At 38.9% G+C, this 21,016-nt stretch overlaps 2 protein-coding genes across 3 annotated transcripts in view; one reads left to right on the top strand and one right to left on the bottom strand.

Moving 5' to 3' along the window:
* Nucleotides 1–21,016, bottom strand: part of LOC117987029 (uncharacterized) — a 191,278-nt gene that overhangs the window by 100,396 nt on the left and 69,866 nt on the right. The window lies entirely within an intron of this gene.
* Nucleotides 4,863–21,016, top strand: part of LOC117987027 (uncharacterized) — a 31,820-nt gene continuing 15,666 nt past the window's right edge. Inside the window, exons 1-2 of one of the 2 annotated variants that reach the window (XM_069502013.1) lie at nucleotides 4,863–5,080; nucleotides 5,312–5,356. The gene's annotated coding sequence lies outside the window, so the exon portion shown is untranslated. The remainder of the gene's footprint in view (nucleotides 5,081–5,311; nucleotides 5,357–21,016) is intronic. The other variant, XM_034973990.2, reaches the window with a different exon arrangement.

Raw genomic sequence — 21,016 nt, 5'->3', positions numbered from 1 at the left:
TCTCGACCTGTCACGGACTATACTTGCTGAAGTGACAGAAGTTCTATTATCTAGAACATAATATAATGTATGATTCAGAACTTAATAATCACTTGGTGACTGATCAAGTAATTTATAAGTTTCTGATACTGTTGTGTTGAATTATTATTTTTATTTTTTCATGAAACATTCGAGCTTGTTATTCATTTACATATAAAAATAGATTTGGCAGCTGCTCAAAAACTCGAAATGATTCTAATAGGTTGTTTATGTTTCTAATAAACTCTGATCACCTACCCATAGGTATTATAAATGCGAGAGAGTGTTTGTTTGTTGGCTTATTGGTTTGTCCTTCAATCACGTCTCAACGGAGCAACAGATTGACCTGATTTTTACATGGATATAGTTGAAGACCTGGAGAGTGACATAGCCTACTTTTATTCCCGGAAAGTCAAAGAGTTCCCAAGGGATTTTTAAAAGTTGAAATTCACGCGGATGAAGTCGCGGGCATCAGCTAGTGAATTTATGTTTTAGCACAATAATTATTTTATGGTGATCAATTTGTGCGTTAATATTTATGATATTTTTCTATGTTATTGGTTTCAATTTGATTTCTTCTGTTTTTTGATTTCTTTAGTCATATAAGTAGGTATTTATGACAATTTTTCGAGAATATATTTTTCTGTATAATGAAAAATCTTGAAATCACTACGTTTGCGCTTGCATAAAAATAAATAGTATAGTTTATTTGCTTGCTATTGTTAATATGAAGATGAGTGAGACCTTTATATTAATAAACCGTATTAACGGAGATAAACACGTAGTTGCAGACACTTGGCAGACACCGTAACATCTTTTACTACCACATACGAAAACATTCGCACATTCACTTCTGGTTTTTATAAATATTTTTTCCTGTGTATTATCTTGTAGGTACTAAGATATAATATGACGTATGGTAGCTGTGATAGCCTAGTGGTTAGGACGACCGTCCGCCTTCTAGTCGAAGGTCGGGGCGGGGGGTCGATCCCGGGCACGCACTTCTAACTTTTCAGAGTTGTGTGGACACATCGAAAACATCGTGAAGAAACTTACATGCCTGCCTAAAAATATTCGTAGCCTTCCAATCAATTTTTAAGGTACTTAAATAAAAATTAGTTATGCTTACCTACAACCTTAGGTGCCTACATGGTGCCTACCCACTCTTTTTAGAAAGAGGCACTTATAAAATTTTTAGCTTTATGTTTTTAATTTATTTTTAATGTACATATGGCTTTAGTCTTGAAGGCAAAAATGCCGGATACTACAGGACCTATGAATAAAATAACGAATATTTTAAAAACATCTCGTAAAATTTTAAAACCTCATCTTGTCCCATAGCTTAGCTTACAGTCGGAGTTTATGACACTGTAATTTCCTGTTATTCCAGAGCTTTAATCATGACAATCTTGTTCATTACATGTATAATATAGATTTTAAAATACATACTTACTTCGCTGGGTCAGTAACCCAAAGAGAATCTTGGGCTGCCTGTTTTGCACCAACTTCACAACAGTCAAATTTATCTGCATCCTCAGCATGACCGCGTCATTGTGAGAGCAGAGTGAACTAGAGTGAAGGAACTAACCTACTACATTTAGGTCACAATATCGATCACTAAATAATATTAGTTATTATATTTGTAACTATCCAGCCAAGTCGTATTATTTCTAACAAGCATCTATTCAGATAAGATTTCTATGCCAATTTTTATCGTATCATAATGAATAATGATCAACGGACGTTTCGGCGAGAACATTAAGAACTATTATTTAAACAATGTATCTGAGGAAGTCAAATATATACGATAATCTGAGATGTTTAAAAATTTCCTAAGACCAATTGACCCACTGTTTCTCTGTTAAGTAACACACTAATTTAAATACAATTTAGCAAGATTTAACACATTCTCCAAAGACAGGCAGAAAATGTGATCTTTTACGTTACACAGATCATACAAACCTGTATAATAAAAACTAATGATATTTTTCTATCAATACATATCCATACTAATTTGATTAATGCGAAAGTGTGTGTCTGTCTGTCGATTTGTCGTTTAACTTTTGATTTTGATAGAATTTGGTACAGAATTAGGTTTCATCCAGTACATACGCTATTTTCTATCCCGGAAAAATAACATATTCCCACAGGAAAACGGAAACTTTAAAAGCATAATCCGTTAAACTGATTTTGTCGCCAGAGATAGCTTGCATCCCTTGAATGGGCATAGGCTACTTTTTATCCCGGAAAACAGAGTTCCCACAGTATTTTTAAAAATCTATATCAACGCGGGCAAAGCCGCGGGCACCATCTAATTGCTCAATAAAAAAAATTGTTTAAGTATGTACATTTTAGTCAATAAAAATATCGTGTGTAAAAATTTGAATTGCACAGGATAACTGTAATAAATTGTTTTTTGTTAAGAAAACTTTGGAACTCCGGCATGAGGCCTCTATCACTGACTTCTATAATGATTGGTAGGTGTAAGTGCACAGCGGTAAGCGGTAGCGGATATGACGATTTCAAAACACTTATTAAATTTATTTGAATAAAATAAACTTTTTACTTAACTATATCCGTTTCAGTCGTACCTTCTCCGGTCGAGACTTATGCAGTAAAATCTGGAAGCCTACCTACCTCATTATTATTATAGATGTTAAAGATGATAATATTATGACTAGCTTTAAAATTATTAGTATCCTATTATAGTTTTGTAGTGACCTAAACGGGAATCAAAGTGGGAATTTTCACTTGCGATTCTCACGCCAAGTCGTGCTTCGTGGTTTAACTTGACGTAGATGAGTAAGCCCGCTAAGTGAAGTCAACTCGCGTTAAGTTGAGGTACCTATAATAATGACAATAGCACAAAAAGCGGTGATAGCCTTGTGATTAAGACGTTAGCCTTCTATTCGGAAGTTCGGGGATTCGATCCTTGGCACGCATCTATAGCTTTTCGGAGCTATTTACCAATTTCAGCAATTAAATGCCACTTGCTTTAACGGTGCAGCAAGAAAACATCGTGAGGAAGCCTGCATGCCTCAGAGTTTTCTATTTAAATGTTCTCAAATGTGTGTGAAGTCTGCCAATTTACCTACAGTACGCGGCAGAAAATACTATAGGTACATCGACCTTTAGAATGAGATTTCGACTTTGTAGAGCGTTGTCTCTGTAACTCATGCCTACGAGTATGTGACGGTTTGTCGGTCTCAACGACAGCGACGACGCTCTACAAGACCACTGTCTCTTTCTAAAGATCGATGTACATTATTTTCTGCCACGTACTGTAGGTATGTATAGGTGGGACGCAACTTGCGTTGACATATTGGCCCCGTGTCATATCAGGGAAACAGCATCAAGACCGGGAGCCGCAGCAGAAACAGCTGAAAACGGCAGCGGCCTCTCTTATCGAGAGTTACATTTTTGTTCCGTTTGCCGTGGAGACCCTGGGGCCATGGAGTCTTAGTGCTAAAAAAAATTTACGAGACATTTCACCGCGATTAATAGCCTCATCTGGTGACAGAAGGGCTGGCTCATTTTTTGCGCAACGGATCAGCCTGGCTGTCCAGCGCGGAAATGCAGCCAGTATTCTTGGTACCATTCCACGCGAGCATGATTTGTGTAGTAATTAGATAAGGCTAGCTTTAAGTTTTATTGTAATATTTTCAATTTGCATAGGTACTGTATACAATTTCTAGTTGTAAAGAAATTTAAAAGATTATTTTACTGGAGTAACATAACCACCAAAACGAGATGATTGAGCCTCAAGACTTAAGAAAGTTTGTTGAGCGGTAAACCGGTTGCACAGCATTGGCGAAAGTATGCAAATTACAAATTCCTCGTTTGGTTCTTTGTAAAACCATAGCGACACAATTCATAATGAGGCTCCACGTTTCAGTGGAAATCAACAAAACTATTTTGTTCTGTTTCATACAAAGGAAAGAGCATAGAATACATGGGGCAAGCCCTCGTTGTCAAAGCGTACCTATTGAAATATTATGTATTTACATCCTTGAAGTGCTGTTGCCATTATACTAAATACTATTATTTATCCCGTGGAATAAATAACTAAGTAACGGTTCCTGATCTTTGAGAAAGCATGTGTCTGCTGTATTATATGTATGGTAATTTATTTTAAGCATTCAACTTTAGTCACCTAGATTCCTTTTGTATTTTGGTAAATAATATGTTCAAGCTTCAGGGATTGTAAGCTTAGACCTGTACCTACCTACATATAAATGGTTTGTGTTGTCGTCCATTGTCAGGAATCGTTAAGCCTATTTGGCCATACCTGTGCCTGTAGCTATTTGTGTTGTCATCCAAATTCAGGTCTAATGACTGTCGCTCCGTATACCTATCTAATACTGTAACTGTCAAAAACAGTTACTGAACCTGGACCTTGCTAGTAATATGTGATTAATAACCCTGGTACTAGAAGAAGGTTAATGGAGAGGGAATATAACTTTTCACACGCATATGCGAATAATAGTAATTGAGAAATAGATTGCAAGTTGCAACCTCCGCAAAGGTAAACAATGAGAATCAGTTTTTACTTTTTATAAAAAAAGGTATTTTTCCTAGATGCTGAAAATTAATTACCAAGGGTAAAAATATTTTTTTTCTAATATTCGGTAATTGATAAGAAATCAAATAGTTCCACTTGAAAATATCTCTAGTATTTTCTAAGTAGGTAAGTAGATAGAGTTTCAAACCGAAGATGTCTAGAGTCGAGGATTAAATGCATTCGTTGTACTAGGTACGAGTATATACCTAGAAATACGTAGGTCCCTAAGTATTGCTCTCAATACTGATATGGTACGCTAAATAAAACATGCTAGTATGGTATAAGCGTCAAGCCTGTGTGTGAGCAAGTCAGTTGAGTATCTAATCTCGAATCGAGCGAGTGCGTTTGCTGTGCCTTCTCCACAAATGATGACGGAAGGAGCCAAACAAACAAGAGAATAACGTGATTTTTGGATTGAGTGAATGTGATCAGTATTGCGACTATTACAAATAATATAATATTGAAATTGGTTCTGGAGTCTCAACGCTTTTTACACTCAAGGTAAAGATGCTTCTATACTTTTGATTAAGCATTTAAGAATCGTGAATCGACCGGATATCTTACCAGTATTGAAGCTTCATCAATATTGATTAAGGACAACATAATAGTATTATTTAGTAGTATTTTTTTTAATTCGTCGATTAAATTATAGTTTACTATACGATGCCCGTGACTTCGTTCGCGTGGATTTAGGTTTTATAAAATTTTAATGGGAACTTTTTGATTTTCCAGAATGAAAATTATATTATGCGTCTCCAGGGTGCAAGATAATAGAAAGTAGGTACAATATTTCGTCAAATTCAGTTCAGCGGTTGTGCCTTGAACAGGTGACAGAAAATAGATACACTTTAGCATTTATAATATTAGTATAGGTTTATCATTATTAGGTGTTGTCACTATAATATTTTATAAAAAGATATTGTACTAATCAGGTAGTAGATAGGTATAAAATTTTAAATAATGTAGGTAACGGTTAGCGGTTTGTATTGACCGTTTGGAAGCAAATAATCAATAATTACTTAGGTCGTTTCCGATAAACTTCTACTGTCTCGAGAAGGTTCTTATCATACTAACTTATATTGTGATAAATTATGTAGTAGAAAAGAAAGTCGCTTGCACTTACATACCTAACTTCAGAATAATAGATTTCATCATACTACTACTACATACTAATAGTACTACTAATAGATTGAGTTCAGATACTCGTACGTAATATATGTATAATATGCATGTATATCTTACGTACACTTTCATATTAATTAGTACATGTGACAGGCCAAGCCTATTGGCAGGGATGCCAGGCCGAGTCCGCTAGGCGTCCTTTTATTTTTAAATATCATTTTCATTTATAAGACCACCTGTGCAAAATCGACTCGTGTCAGTTGTTTACACACTGATCCTTATACACTGTCATTCGCATACGTAAGCGAAACTTGGAAAAGATTGGCTTTAACGTGAAATCGCTGATGTTTCGCTACGCTTGCGAAGTACGGCGGTGCAAACATAACAATTTCGCTGTTGTTTTCTACCGAGTTGCGAAATAGCAGCGAAACTATTGGCAGAGAATAGATGTGCTATGGACAAGAGCACTTCGCCAAAATGCCATGGAATAGAACCTAATCTCTGCGTTTGACTTAAAACAGGAACTTTCGCTTCTGTTTCGCATGTCATATATGTACAACTAACAACTCGAGGTACTTCAACGGTTCTGCTAACATTATGGTTTCGCAGCGTTTTACGGTTACGCCTGTAGATACACTACAGGCGTAATAGAAGTTGGAACCCAAAAATAGAAACATTGCTGTATTTACGAGCGTGTGAAAATTTTGCTAATGTTTTAGTAGGTAAGATTGCTCAAAACATTAGTGTTTTTTGCACACAGCATCTAACGTCAAGACAATAGTGTACTGCTGAATGCATCATTATAATTTTTTAAATAATGATAGATTTCATTATTTCATTGTGTCTGATTCCGTTAACACAATATTGTGAGAATCTGTCCGTTTTTTATTAGTTACCCCCGTTCCCACTTGTCGTTTGTCGGGCCCGGATTTAAATGGGATGTTCCAGTGGCAGAACATTCTATAGGAAATATTCACAGTTATGGGTAACCGATTTTGTGTCAAAATGTTATGCCACTGGAACATCAAGCGACAAACGACAAGTGGGAACGGAGGGTTAGTGTTAATCCTATCATACTCTATCCACGGAAAGAAGTTAGTATTTTTAAAAAACATTCAAAATTCAATTCGAAAACATAGTTTTGTTTGTCATTTTGGTCGGTGACACAAAATGATTAACGCCCACTGAGACTTTTCTCTCTATCATTTGTATGGGATTAGATAACAGAGATAGCCCTCTCTCTACTAACTTCATTCCGTGGATAGTGTATACTCAAAACCTTATCGTAATACTTCTTTACAATAGTTCATAACTCCATGCCCGGCTGCATTCTTACGGGTAATATTAGGTATAGGTATACATATTAAAGGTTGGTACCTACGTAGTTTTCAATTAATTCAAGAGTTTAGGACTTACCGGCAGGATTTGAAAGCTCATCGATGCAAATACATATATTATGTCAGCGGCATCGATGGGTAAGTGAACGGTGGACCGTAATCTCAAGGGTCAAGGGCACATGGGCTGAAATGTACCTATAGAGTGTACTTTGACTTTGCTCAGACTTTCATGATCATTGTCAGCCGATAGACGTCCGTTGTAAGGATTTTCACACGTAACGGTCTAGCGCCGCCTGAATCCAGCGGCTCCCTGCGACTCGTTTGGTGTCGTTTGTCCACTTAGTGGGAGTCTTTATTTAGAATGAAATCGAAATAGTGTTGGGTATGTCTCAGCTTTAGAGTCTGGCCGAGATTGCCAGAGAGATGCGACTTCGAAATATCCTCTCAGTTCCACAATTTTTATATGTAGCTACATACAAATACCTATAATTATTTGACCGACTTATAAAAAGGAGGAGCTTCGCTTAACCGATTTCAGCGAAAGGTACAGAGATAGCTTGTGTTTAAAAATGGACATAGACTACTTTGATCGCGAAAATCAAAGATGTCTCACTTTTATACACAACCTAAATCCACCAAGCGAAGTCGCGGGCGTTATTTAAAGTTTTACAAAACTTGGACTATAAGAAAAAAAAATGATATTCCGATATATACCTACTTTATCTCAATGCATAGAATATCAATACGTTTAAAATTGAGAAAAGAAATATTTTACGTTACAAAGATGACAAAAAGAAAAACTTTTATGCAACGGTGCAAGCTGACATCCTTCAGGCACGAAGTCTCCTGAAAAACGATACTCAACTGTGATCTTATAAAATATTATTGCATATTTTTGTACATCACAACAAGAAAACTAATTAAAGAAACAAACAACTAAAGACAAAAAACAACAGATTTTTTCTTTTGAGACAATGAACTCGAAAAACATTAATTAATCTTACATTAATGCTCTTTTTTGGGCACTTTGTGACGGGTGATTCTATATTTTGGCAGAGGGTTCTACTATTCTAGAATTCTGTCGTATGGTCGTATACGTATCCCAAAATTTTACACACCAAAAACTTTACACATTGATACTTGTGCAGGGTTTTTCGGATCATTTTCCTTCACAAAAACGTGCGATGAATTCGTTACAATTTTATATTTTCCCTATCTGAATAAAGTATCGTCAATGCACATTCATTTATTCGTTGGAATGTAACATTGTTGGTTTGAATGTAAAAAACTTGCCTTTTAAGAGAAACTGCAAAAATCCCATGAAAGATAAAACAAATTCATATTACTTACTTAGCTAATAACTGCGCTATACGCGTTAAATTGAAAACTGATTTGAAATAAATTGAATGAAATTGAAAATATAACTTCCGAATCGATAGATATACCTATTCAATCAATTTGATTTTAAATAATGCAATCAATAAGCTCAATTTTTTACGGCAAAACTTCAAAGTTAAATGATCAAAATTATTTACATGATATGTATGTAAAGTATATATTATATGTTTGTATTTTGTGTCTGGGGGTAACTAAATCAAAATACAATTGAACTTAACCAGCTCTTCTGTCACCAGATGAGGCAATTAACGCTGTAAAATGTCTAGTCAAAAGCCTACCAGTGGTTTTTTGGTATGAGAGTCCGTGAATTTCTTTGCCTCATCAACTCCTTTTCGAGCCGAGAGCCACACAAAAACTTTGTTATTTTAGAATGCCGAGATTTTTGGATGGTAAAGCATCAGAATTCTTTTCAGATAAGGTTATAGAAGCTCAGCTCGATTCTGTCACTTGTCACCTTCCAAAACGCCGAGAAGAATATTTATATCAATGCAGTAATAAAATACATGTCAGACTACTCGAGTAATTCTTTTTAGTCCGGTTCGATGACCGTAAGCCTAATATAGAAAATAGGTACTATTTACAGTTACACATGATCTCTTTTTAATGTTAGCTAGACCACAATGTTATCCGATGCAGACTGACGCCTACGTCTTGTTACAATTTATTAGAACATCTTGGCTTGGTATGTTTAAAGTACCTAGAGGCTCCTTCGGCCCTGGTTGATACTATACGAGAGTGTTATTAGTATTGGAACCTTTCCCGCGTGACAATATGTACACCTATAGTACGCGACAGGTCGAGATTGCGATCGGGGAGGGAACACCACGCACACCCGCACAGCCACCGCGCTAACCCGGTGCGGGCGCGCGCGGGTGACGTGCCATACAAATCAATAAAATAAATAAATAAGTAAAAATATTCTGCAAATAAAATATTATCATCATTTCCCCTTCGGAGCGGATTATAGACAAATCTACCTACTCTTCTTCAAACCGATCTATCGAATACCTTATGCTTGACTCATCCCAAGTGAGGCCGACCTATTTGTCCTTCTTCAGAATAGGATGTCACTAAGTTTACTTGGTCAATACCTATAGCAAATAATAAGATGTCATATTATTAATTAGCATTTTTTTAACGATGCGTTGAACAGGTTTGTCTTTCGTATACGTAAATACTTGTACGACGTCAATGAAATGATAATGGCTATAATAAAAATATTATGGAACTCGAACTGTCCTTAGATTGACTAAAAAATATTTTTTTCTTTATTACAGAAAAAAACAAGTTTTTAAACGTTCTTTGAAATAATGAACATTATAATATCAATAATCCCGACAAACTGCTACCTACGTGGTTTGGCAGCAAAACTGTATAAAAAAACGCGCAGAGTTGAAAACCTCCTCCTTTTGAAAGTCGGTTAAATTTAAATTAACACAATCTAAAAATAAATGTTTTTTATATATTTTATAGTTATTATAGAACTAAAAATATTGTTTCTTTTTACTTTTTTTAATCTAAAAAGAGAAAATCGTCTTATGAAAAAATGGCCTCATGTTCAGCTGGTCGGGGGTTAATGGCATCGGATGGCATGAAAATGTCCAGTTGAACATTATCTTAACCGTTGTAAAATCAGCGATAAATTCAGGATGCCACTGATCATCACTTTACCATCATTGCAGTCCAGCAATTAAGGAATAGAAACATTCCACGGAACGTTAATTAGCTAAATGAAATAGTCTAAAAAACAAATAGATACACAGACATGCAACATCAAGGTATAATGCGTCATACTTTAATTGCGATAGATGTCATTGCATGATTTTGCATTGCGATATAATTTATCAATATTGCATTCCATCGTCCTTTTTACCCGACTACGTAAAGCTTCGTAGTAGTAAATGTTCATCTATTTATTTATATATCTATTTTTCCTCTGATTTAAAATCATGATACGAGTGGAAAATCGCCTCATGAAAAAATGGCCTCATGTTCGGCTGGTCGGGGGTTTAATCCTGATTCCTGGGCACCCACCTGTAACTTTTCGTAAATATATGCGTTTAAATCATTAAAATATCACTTGTTTAACATTGAAGGAAACATTGTGAGAAAATCTGCTACCTACCTGAGAGTTCTCCATGATGTTCTCAAATGTGAGCGAAGTCTGCCAATCCACACTTGGCTAACGTGAGTCGTGACTATGGCCTAAATTCTTCTCATTGTAAGAGGAGACCTAAGCTCGGTAGTGGCATGGCTGGGTTATCACAATCCTAATCCTAATCTCTATATATAAAATTGAATCGCTAAATGTGTTGCTGATCGCAAATCTCGAGAACAGCTGAACCGATTTCGCTAATTCTTTTTTTATAATATTCCTTGAAGTACGAGGATGGTTCTTACGGAGAGAAAAATGAAAAAAAACTGTAAGTGTTAAATAAAATCGGCTGTTAGGCGGTACGCAGTTCCGGGGCAGTTCCTAATAATCCTAATCCTAATAATATTATAAATGAGAAAGTGAAGAGTTCCCGCGGGATTTTGAAAAATGTAAATGCACGCGGACGAAGTCACGGACATCAGCTAGTGATGTAATAAATAATAGTAATAAAATTAAGATACCGTTAGCAAATTTATTGAACCACAAAGGATGATTTTGAAGACGCAATTTGGTCTATAAAAGTATCGTTTAAATAACACTCATTTACAGACTATAATTTCCTAGTAGTTATTATTTGTGAGAATGGGTTTTGTTCGGCGATATGATGTCATTTATGTAATAGGTACTGTATGCCTGGATTCGGTCGTGACGCCTAGAGCACTTTTATTGTTTGCTTTAAATAGAGTAGTTTTATAGTAGTAGTTTAAACTACTTAGGGCTGCCATCCGAATATTTTTTTTAGATAAAAATATTTTAGTTGCAGATAGTTTGAAAACTAATTAGGTATTCATGAACAAATAATTAGTTTACTTAAACCAGTATTATCTTGAGTTGTACGATGGCACAGAACCCTTCGTATGCGAGTCCGACTCGCACTTGACCGGTTTTTTTATGTCATATAGTTTTTTCCAACCCTGGTTTTATGCTTAGGTTTATCCCTGTTTAGAAGAAAAGCTAATGGACGGTCAGTGTTTATAATGCAGTCACTTACCGGATCCGGGAACGCGCTCCGATGATGGGGGCCCCCAAGATGCGCTGGTAAGGTCCAGGATTGATGATCTGGTCGAAGGTTGATGAACTTCGCGTCTAAAGTTTTGCTTTTTTGATGATAGCCGTTAGAGGCTTGTGTTTTGATGTGTGTCACGCGTTCTCGCGGATCGTTTTTGGTATGTGTCAACTTCGAGTTCGACTGACAGCTGTAGTGTTGCCGTTTTAGTAAGCGGCCACATAAGTAAACCCCGACCGATTGTAATAAAATTAAGTCTACGAATTTGGAAAAGACGCTGGTTTGTGCTATGATTATAAATATATCAAAAGTACGGAACATACCGCCGGCCATAAAATAATCCAGGATTATTTTATAAAAATAAAAATAAATAAAAAAACTCTTACCTAAGCTAACTTATACTAAACATCTAATGGGAAAATAGAAAATACTTATTCAACGGGTAAGGGGCAGATCTTGACTACAGGTCGTTTGACTAAATTATTGCCCACACGGACAGTGACTACCCGAGTTATACCGTCAGCGCCCGGGTGGAGTTGATGTACACGCGCAAGACGCCACTGCAGTGGTGGTAGTGTGTTATCGATTAGCACGACTACCGAACCCTCGTGGATGGGTGTATTAATTTTATCGTGGAACCATTTACCTCGGGGCTGTAACTGATGAAGGTATTCTACACTCCAACGTTTCCAAATATGTTGGATAGCCTGTTGAACAACTTGCCACCGAACAAGGCGATTAGGATTATCATTTGAAAAGTCGAATTCTGGTAATGAGGTTAATGGTTCCCCAATCAAAAAGTGACCCGGTGTGAGTGGTAATGGATCTGTAGGATCATTACTTAATAAGCAAAGTGGTCTGGAATTGAGGACTGCCTCGATTTGACAGAGAATTGTGTTAAATTCGTCATATGTTACCGTGAGCTTACCTATGACTCGATAGAGGTGGGATTTCATGCTCTTTACACCCGCCTCGAAAATTCCTCCAAAATGCGAGGCGTAAGGAGGATTGAAATGCCAAGTTATCGAAAGTTCAGCTAGATATTTATTTAAAACGGACTGATTGGATTCGTCTCGCAAAAACGTGTAAAGATCGGTCAGATAGTTATCACAGCCAATAAAGTTTCGGCCACAATCTGAGTAGATATTCGTGCACAAACCTCGCCGAGAAATGAAACGACGAAGTGTGTTAAGAAATGAAATAGTTGATAAATCGGGAACCAATTCTAAATGGATTGCCTTCGTCGACATGCATATGAACACGCAAACATATGCTTTGAGAATTTTAGCATTTCTAAACTGGTTAGATTTTAGATTGAACGGCCCCGCAAAATCCACTCCCACATGAAGAAAAGGACGCAGCGAGCGGACTCTAACTGTCGGCAGTTGAGCCATTGGTGGTTGCGGTGCGATTGGACGCGCGCGAAAGCAGGGCACGCAGCGACGAGTTCGCATACGAACCGCATCGCGAGCGCTTAAAATCCAATACTTCTGTGCAAGTATAAACTGTAAGGTTTGGGGACCGACATGCAAGTTAGTTTTATGATAATAGTCGATGAGCAGATTAGTCAAATGGTGCCTTTTTGGTAATAGGATTTGATGCTTGGCATCATAAGGAACGTTGGCACAGCTTATTCGGCCACCAACTCGGAGGAGTCCGTCTTCGTCCAAGAAAGGTTTTAATTTTTGCAACCGTTTGGTACACCTATCGTCGTCCTTTAGACGTGAAACTTCTTCTGAAAATTGTTCAGCCTGAACGAGGGTTATGATGCGACTCAATGATTGCTTGATCTCAGGAACAGTGACGTGATTTGTTGTATAAGATTTGCTTTTGCGACATTTATGATAAAATCGAAAGATAAGTGACACTATGCGTAACATTTTTGGCAATGAGGAGAATCGCTCGAGGAATTCTAAATTTGAGTCGACATGTGTTACAAGAATGTGTTTGCGGCGTTCTTCATCGGTGTGACATTTTACGTTGGACACTGGCCATTCTGACTGTGGGCCTGAAAGCCACGGCGGACCATGGAACCACAATTGCTTATTCAATTGAGTAGGCAATACACCTCGGGATGCAGAATCTGCTGGGTTATCTGCTGATTGGACATGGTGCCATTGGGAGGCAGGTACATTACTTGTAGTTTCCGCTATGCGATTGGCCACATATGTACGCCACTTGTGCGGTGATGAATGTAGCCATGCAAGAGTGACCGATGAATCGCACCAAGCGAAGACTTCATCAAAGGGTAAAATATTACTGTACGTAGTTATAACCTTTTTTATCAACTTTGATAAAAGATGAGCCCCACAAAGTTCTAACCGTGGAATTGTGAGCTGCTTTAATGGCGCAACCTTTGTTTTCCCAAGAAGAAGATGTGCCTGGATTACACCTTCTGTATTAACGACACGAATGTAGACACAGGCCGCGTAAGCCTTTTCAGATGCGTCTGAAAAGCCATGAAGTTGTACTTGATCAATAGCTGTGCTAGGAAGTATGTGGCGAGGCAAGATAACGTTTTGCAATGAACTAAGCTCATCAATGAATCGATACCACAACTCGCAAATGCCTTTCGGAGGAGCTTCATCCCATCCTGAACCAGCTACCCACAAGAGTTGAATTAGATGCTTGACAAATAGAGTTATAGGGCTCAGAAAGCCAAGAGGATCGTAAATTTTAGCAATTTCAGCTAGCATTATACGTTTTGTACATTTGCGAGGAGGAATGTCCGTGTGATATGTGAAAGTATCAGATTTTGGTGTCCATTTTAGCCCTAGAACCTTTATTGAATCATTCGTATCAAGTGCGGATAGTATGAGCGCATCATCTAGACTGGAATCATCGGTGTTCAAACTGTCTAAAAACTCTTGATTGTTGCTTGTCCACTTGCGGAGTTCGAAGGTACCTGCTTTGCAAATAGCGGTAAGTTGACGTTGAAGTTCAATAGCTTCCTCAATTGTGCTAGCCCCCGTGACAATATCATCGACAAAAACATCATTGAGAAGCACTTGAGAAGCTAAGGGGAACGATGCAGCTTCGTCCATCGCTAATTGACGAAGTGTACGTAGAGCAAGAAATGGCGCTGAGGCTACGCCAAAGGTTACCGTGTAACTCTACCGAGGCCTACCTAATGAATTTACCCTACCTCATATACTGATCTACCTAAAGAATACGCTTCCTATTTCATATCTTTTAGTGGCACGCGTATCATCTAACAGTAGAAACCTTTTAACATGTTGTGAACGCAATAACCCAAGGACGTTTAGAGTATCAGAAATAGTGAGTTCATCAGACCTAACGGACCTTACGGGGTATGAGCTGAGGAAGTGGGCATTCACGTATTGAATGCTCAAATGACTGTAGGTGTTCGGGCTTTGAAGGTATGTATTCACGCATAGAAATTAACACATTATTTTGGAACGTGCGTTCGTGTATAGGAGTTGTCTGGTCGATCATTCAGTTGTTCGCGTATTGAATACCAAATGTCTACCGTGTTCGGGTATAGAATTTAAACCATTGGGGTTTAAGATGTGGGTTCAGCAATTGAGACGTATTAAAAGAAGTGTAATAATATTAGTACCCATACTCAACGTGTGTAAACCTAAATGTAAGCTCTTCCTCCTACTGTAGGAAGAAGAAGCCCTGTGTAATGGCACCATTCACTCCAGTTCGTGTAAAAGGGGTTAGGAGTGAATGATGGTTGAAAGCTCCGCCGCGCCTTCAACGGTGAGCTTCTGCCTTCCCTTGGTATCCTATCACATTAAGAACATAAAATACCAACGAACACGAGCTCCCCCCCCACTACGCGTCATCATTCAAGGGATAGCGCAATGTATGCAAGCATACTGTTAGGAGAGGTGCGTTCCTCTCATGAGATAGCACGGCGCATGCAAGCATACTTTATAGTGGCGTGTTCCACTGTAAATGGTTTGTGTAGTGTGGTGCGGTGTAGGTATATCGATCTCTTAGAGATCTAAAGGATGAGTGGCTTACTCTACGATACCGCCGAAGCAAGCTATAAACGCAGGCCTAACCTCAATCCTTTGTGTGTGAATGAGTGTAATGATCTTAGAGATCTCAAGGATGAGCGGCTTGCACTACGATACCGCCGAAGCGAGTTATAATCGCAGGCCTGACCTCAATCCATTGTGTGAAGGTATGTTGCATTTTATTATTTTTACTTGTAAGTGATAAAGTAGTCCATGCTAGAAATCACTCTAGCAAAAGATTCACAAGCACTGGGGCGCTAGGCTCTCCTTTAGGCAGGATGCACAAACACCAGAGCGCTATGGTCGTCTCTCGCATAGGTGTCTTCAAACGCTAATGCTGGGTTTTTGTATTTTACTTGTAAGTGATAAAGTACTCACGCTAGAAATCACTCTCTAGCAAAAGATTCACAAGCACTGGGGCGCTAGGCTCTCCTTTAGGCAGGATGCACAAACACCAGAGTGCTATGGTCCTCTTTCGCTTAAGTGCTCTCGAACGCTAAAGTTGCTTATGTATTATTTATAAATATCCATCAGAAGAATGCAACGCTCCAAGCAATATTAGGGTAACATAGAGATCAACAGACCTATCTGGTGTCTCTAGTCAATTCAATTCAATGTTTAGACACATGCGTAGCCCAATAGGTAAGGAACGTGTCCCTTTACACACATACCCTTGTAATTTAGCACTCAGAGTGCTCGGTCTCAAGTGATAAGTCATCACTTATTTGTGTACGCTAGAAATCACTATAGTAAAGATTCACAAGCACTGGGCGCTAGGCTCTCCTTTAGGTAGGATGCACAAACACCAGAGTGCTATGTTCCTCTCTCGCTAAAGTGCTCTCGAACGCTAAAGTTGCTTTATGTATTATTTATAAATAGCCATCAGAAGAATGCAACGCTCCAAGCAATATTAGGGTAACATAGAGATCAACAGACCTATCTGGTGTCTCTAGTCAATTCAATTCAATGTTCAGACACATGCGTAGCCCAATAGGTAAGGAACGTGTCCCTTTACACACATACCCTTGTAATTTAGCACTCAGAGTGCTCGGTCTCAAGTGATAAGTCATCACTTATTTGTGTACGTTAAAAATCACTATAGTAAAAGATTCACAAGCACTGGGCGCTAGGCTCTCCTTTAGGTAGGATGCACAAACACCAGAGTGCTATGTTCCTCTCTCGCTAAAGTGCTCTCGAACGCTAAAGTTGCTTTATGTTATATGCGTGTATTCACTAACCACCATAAGGCGGTTAAGTATTCCAACGAATGTCAGAGTACAAACAGAACAGCAGTATTACCTGCCCTCTGTGATCGGTAGTTATTAAAGTATGCTAGAATCAGCTCAGCAAAGGATTCACAAAGCGCCAAGTGGCGCCATTAATGGCACTAGGGTTCTCCTTCGCATAATCATCTTCCAACGCACTCCAACGTATACCAGCAAATAGATCGAAAGTAACCACAGAGTACAACTCCGTCTGCCAGCTCAAGCAAGGATTTACCGAGTATCCTAAAGGACGCGCGGTTCACCTCGCCTAAGCAGCCACATTACCAGATCAATCATGAATCGCTTTTAGACTTTAGAAGTATCGCCCCTATAACATAAGAAAAGTATCCTTCTACTTAAAGTGGTCCCATTCTCAAATTTTCTTACTTGAGTAAAAATCTTATGTGTCGTCCAGCACATAAGTTTAATTAGATAGATTATATTATCTATTTTTATAACGTCGGTTGAGTTATTACTCAATCCACAATCCGGACGTTATTACGTAACAATTTGCGAGCACACACACCGTTCCGACCGATGGGGTCGAAGCGATGCCGCACGCGCTTTCCAACGAAATATTGATATTTGGATAATATTTATAATTGCACCATCTATTTAAACTGGCTTGTAAGTAATAAGAGCTATGCTCTCAAGTTATAATATTCCAAACTTGGTTTACAATAGAGCCATGCTCCCATGTTTCCACCTACCATAGTGGTGTTCTAATAGACAGCACGTACGATCATGTGCATGCCTGCCCGCTCTTGCGTTCATTTTATAGCACCCTGCTTTGAGACTTTGTATTTACATAAGTGTATAACCTCTGGCTATGCCAGTAAATCCCTGTATTTTACCCCTTTTTTCCACTTAGTGGTAGCATTCAATGTATGGCGCAGCGGACCCAACACGCGCAACACTGATTCGGCATTAGGACATTGACCGCTTGGTCGTTCCTTTCTTCCAATTATTCTCCTTTAGTGAAACAGCGATAGACATAGTGCAAGGTGTCACCGACAAGCACGTCTACCGTCTTAGACAACCTCACCTCCATATCATTCAACTAGTTGCACCTTAGGGAAAAAATAGCGATAGACATAGTGCAAAGTGCCACCGACAAGCACGTCTACCGTCTTAGACAACCTCACCTCCATATCATTCAACTATTTTATAATTCCACAGACCTGTTTAAATGAAGACTATGTCCTCTATAAGAACACTTAATGCAAGCACCCATTTCCACAAATATTTCCACCACACGAGCGCTAGACTGCACGCACCTTAGTGCGCGCATGTCCCGCCTCGCCTCTACTCATTATAGTTTCACAGACCTGTTTAATTGAAGACTATGTCTTCCTCCATAAGAGCACTTAATGCAAGCACCCATTTCCACAAATATTTCCACCACACGAGCGCTAGGCTGCACGCACCTTAGTGCGCGCATGTCCCGCCTCGCCTCTACTCATTATAGTTTCACAGACCTGTTTAATTGAAGACTATGTCTTCCTCCATAAGAGCACTTAATGCAAGCACCCATTTCCACAAATATTTCCACCACACGAGCGCTAGGCTGCACGCACCTTAGTGCGCGCATGTCCCGCCTCGCCTCTACTCATTATAGGTGTCTACCACTATGGTCCTCGTCAGCGTGTTAGAGTCTACGAACGTTAAGTGCTCGCACTTCCATTACACTCACACACAAGAAGCCATATGGTCGACCACCAGTTAATTGCTCAGCCCTCGCGGACCACCCCTTGCAATGATAAGGGAATTTGTTCTTTCACATAAGTGTTCGAACTGTGGCCCAACGCAGTAGAGAAAACTAATGTCAAGTGTTTGATTTTGATTCTAACTCCCGCGACCGTCTGGTCCGCAGGCTCCAACCGACTAGAGACAGTTTTCCTCGATAGACTACATTGACTGGCGGCCGTATGGAAACCTAAATAAAAACCGAATTTCTCATGCACCGACTAGACTGACTGACTTACGTTGATAAAAAAAAAAAAAATTATATACATAATTTTTTTTTTTTTTTTTTTTTTAAGGTCCCTATGTTGTATGTAGGCTATGTTCGTTACAACCGTACACAAGCGGAATTCTTGCACAGGCTCAAGAGGAGAGAACCGCCAAAGGATTCTCTGAAAGTCTCGATGTTCTTTGCAGAGATTAATGAAGCGATACATCATTTTGATGTCCGCTGTGAAAACAATGTTGTGTAATCTGAATTTAAGTAGAACTTCTGTAATGTCCTGGTGTAACTTTTGTCCTGTCAGAAGGTTATCATTAAGAGAACGGCCAGATGTAGTTTTGCATGAAGCATCGTAAACGACCCGATATTTAGTAGTGCTTGCCGATGTCTTCACTACGCAGTGATGAGGTATGTAGTAAGAAGTTATACTTTGCATTTTAGCGAGGTGGACAGGTTCCATATGTCCCAGGTCTAAGTACTCCTGCATACATTTATTGTACTCTGCTCGTAAAGTGGAGTTACGTGACAATTTTACCTCCAGTTTATTTAAACGCGAGAGGGCAATGGCTCGAGATTCACCTAGTGGAGGAGCATTTTCCTTAAACGGCAAAGAAACTGTGTATTTTCCATTCAGGTCCCGCTTATGAGTGTTGACGAAAATCTTTTCACAATTAAGTTCATCTTTGGTGCGATGAGTATTTTCAGGCATCGACTCCAGCTCCCAAAATCTTTGAAGTTGAACGTCGAGCTGGCACGTGCTAAGATTAACAGAAACAGAACCAGACGTTGAATGAGAAATTTTGCCATTTAGGAGATAGCCAAAAATGCTATTTATAGCCACAGGAGTACCAAGTGGACCTTTGATATTATTATAAAGTAGTATGCTATCAGTATAGTCTGACCCCAATAAGATCTCCACGGGACGCGTAGAACGTAGTTCTGGATCTGCTAATGTAAGATCCTTTAGATGGGGGATTTGTTCAAATGAACTTGGTATGTTTGGAATGTAGCTAGTTATTTTAGGGAGGATCAGAGCCTCAATGTATAGTTTAGGTTCTGGTTTGTTATGAGGTGTAACCTCACATAACGCATAACCACGTGGTTGTTCATTGGTATCGCCTATTCCTGTGATCGTAGTGCTTTTTTGTGCGGGATATCGCGATAGACCAAGTCGTTGAACACATGCTTCCGTGATGAGAGTAGCTTGCGAACCTTGGTCGACCAGAGCGCGTACCAAACGTGATGGTTTTGGTTCGCTGTTCATGGATCGAACATTGACAAGTGCAGTTGTAAGTAAGACAGTACAATTTTTATTATTAGGAAACTTTGTAGCTCCATGTAATAGAGTTGGCCCTTCTGAGCAAGATTCCGAGGCAGCCGAACATTCTGTTGTCAGTGTGACGCTTTGCTTAGATAAAGTGTCACATATTGAGGAGTGATGACGTAGGTTACAATAGCGGCAGTTGCGACGCGAGGGACACATGTCGTCTTTGTGGCCCATATATAAACAATTGCTGCAAATTTTATTTGAGTTTATAAAGTTTTTACGTTCACCAATGTTAAGCTTTTGAAAATTGTCACACTTGTTTAGCGGATGGGAATTTTCTTTACAATATATGCACTTGAGGGTAGGCGGAAATTCAATAGCAGTTGTATAAACATTCATGTTTCGTGGATGATTCGTAGAATAAGTATTCAATGAACGCGGCATGCTATATTGTTGATCAGGTCCGGAGTAGGGCAGCGATAATGGGCGGTTGGCAAATTGCGCGCGCCGCGCTGTCGCCCCAAAGGCAGCTGTGCGAGTGGTGTTGGCAGTTGGTATTGCAGTGGAGGCACGGCCTAAGGTAGTCGCTGTACTCGTAGATGGTGCCGATGCCGCCATTACTTCAGACGCCGCTAACTCTTTATCCAAAAAATCCAGTAATTCGCTTACTGATGGTATGTCGCTTGGCGATCGCAAGGATAATTCAAATCGCCTCCGTATGTCAGGCGTAATTTTTCTTAATAATATATTTAAGAGTATAAAACTCCACTCCGCTACGGGAAAATCTAAAGAATTTAGGGCCGTTATGTTTTCGAAATATGTGTTAAGTATCTGCCGTAAGCTAGATTGTACATTCTTTTCATTTACTGGCTCAACGTCAAAAATATTGTCAAAGTGTTTTGTTGCGATGATTCTTTTATTCTCGTATCGAT

The sequence above is a fragment of the Maniola hyperantus genome, chromosome 12 (genome assembly GCF_902806685.2).
Source record: "Maniola hyperantus chromosome 12, iAphHyp1.2, whole genome shotgun sequence".
Classification (NCBI taxonomy): Eukaryota; Metazoa; Arthropoda; class Insecta; order Lepidoptera; family Nymphalidae; genus Maniola; species Maniola hyperantus.
Note: the sequence above shows the minus strand (reverse complement) of the source record. Positions and strands in the feature narration are given on the sequence as shown.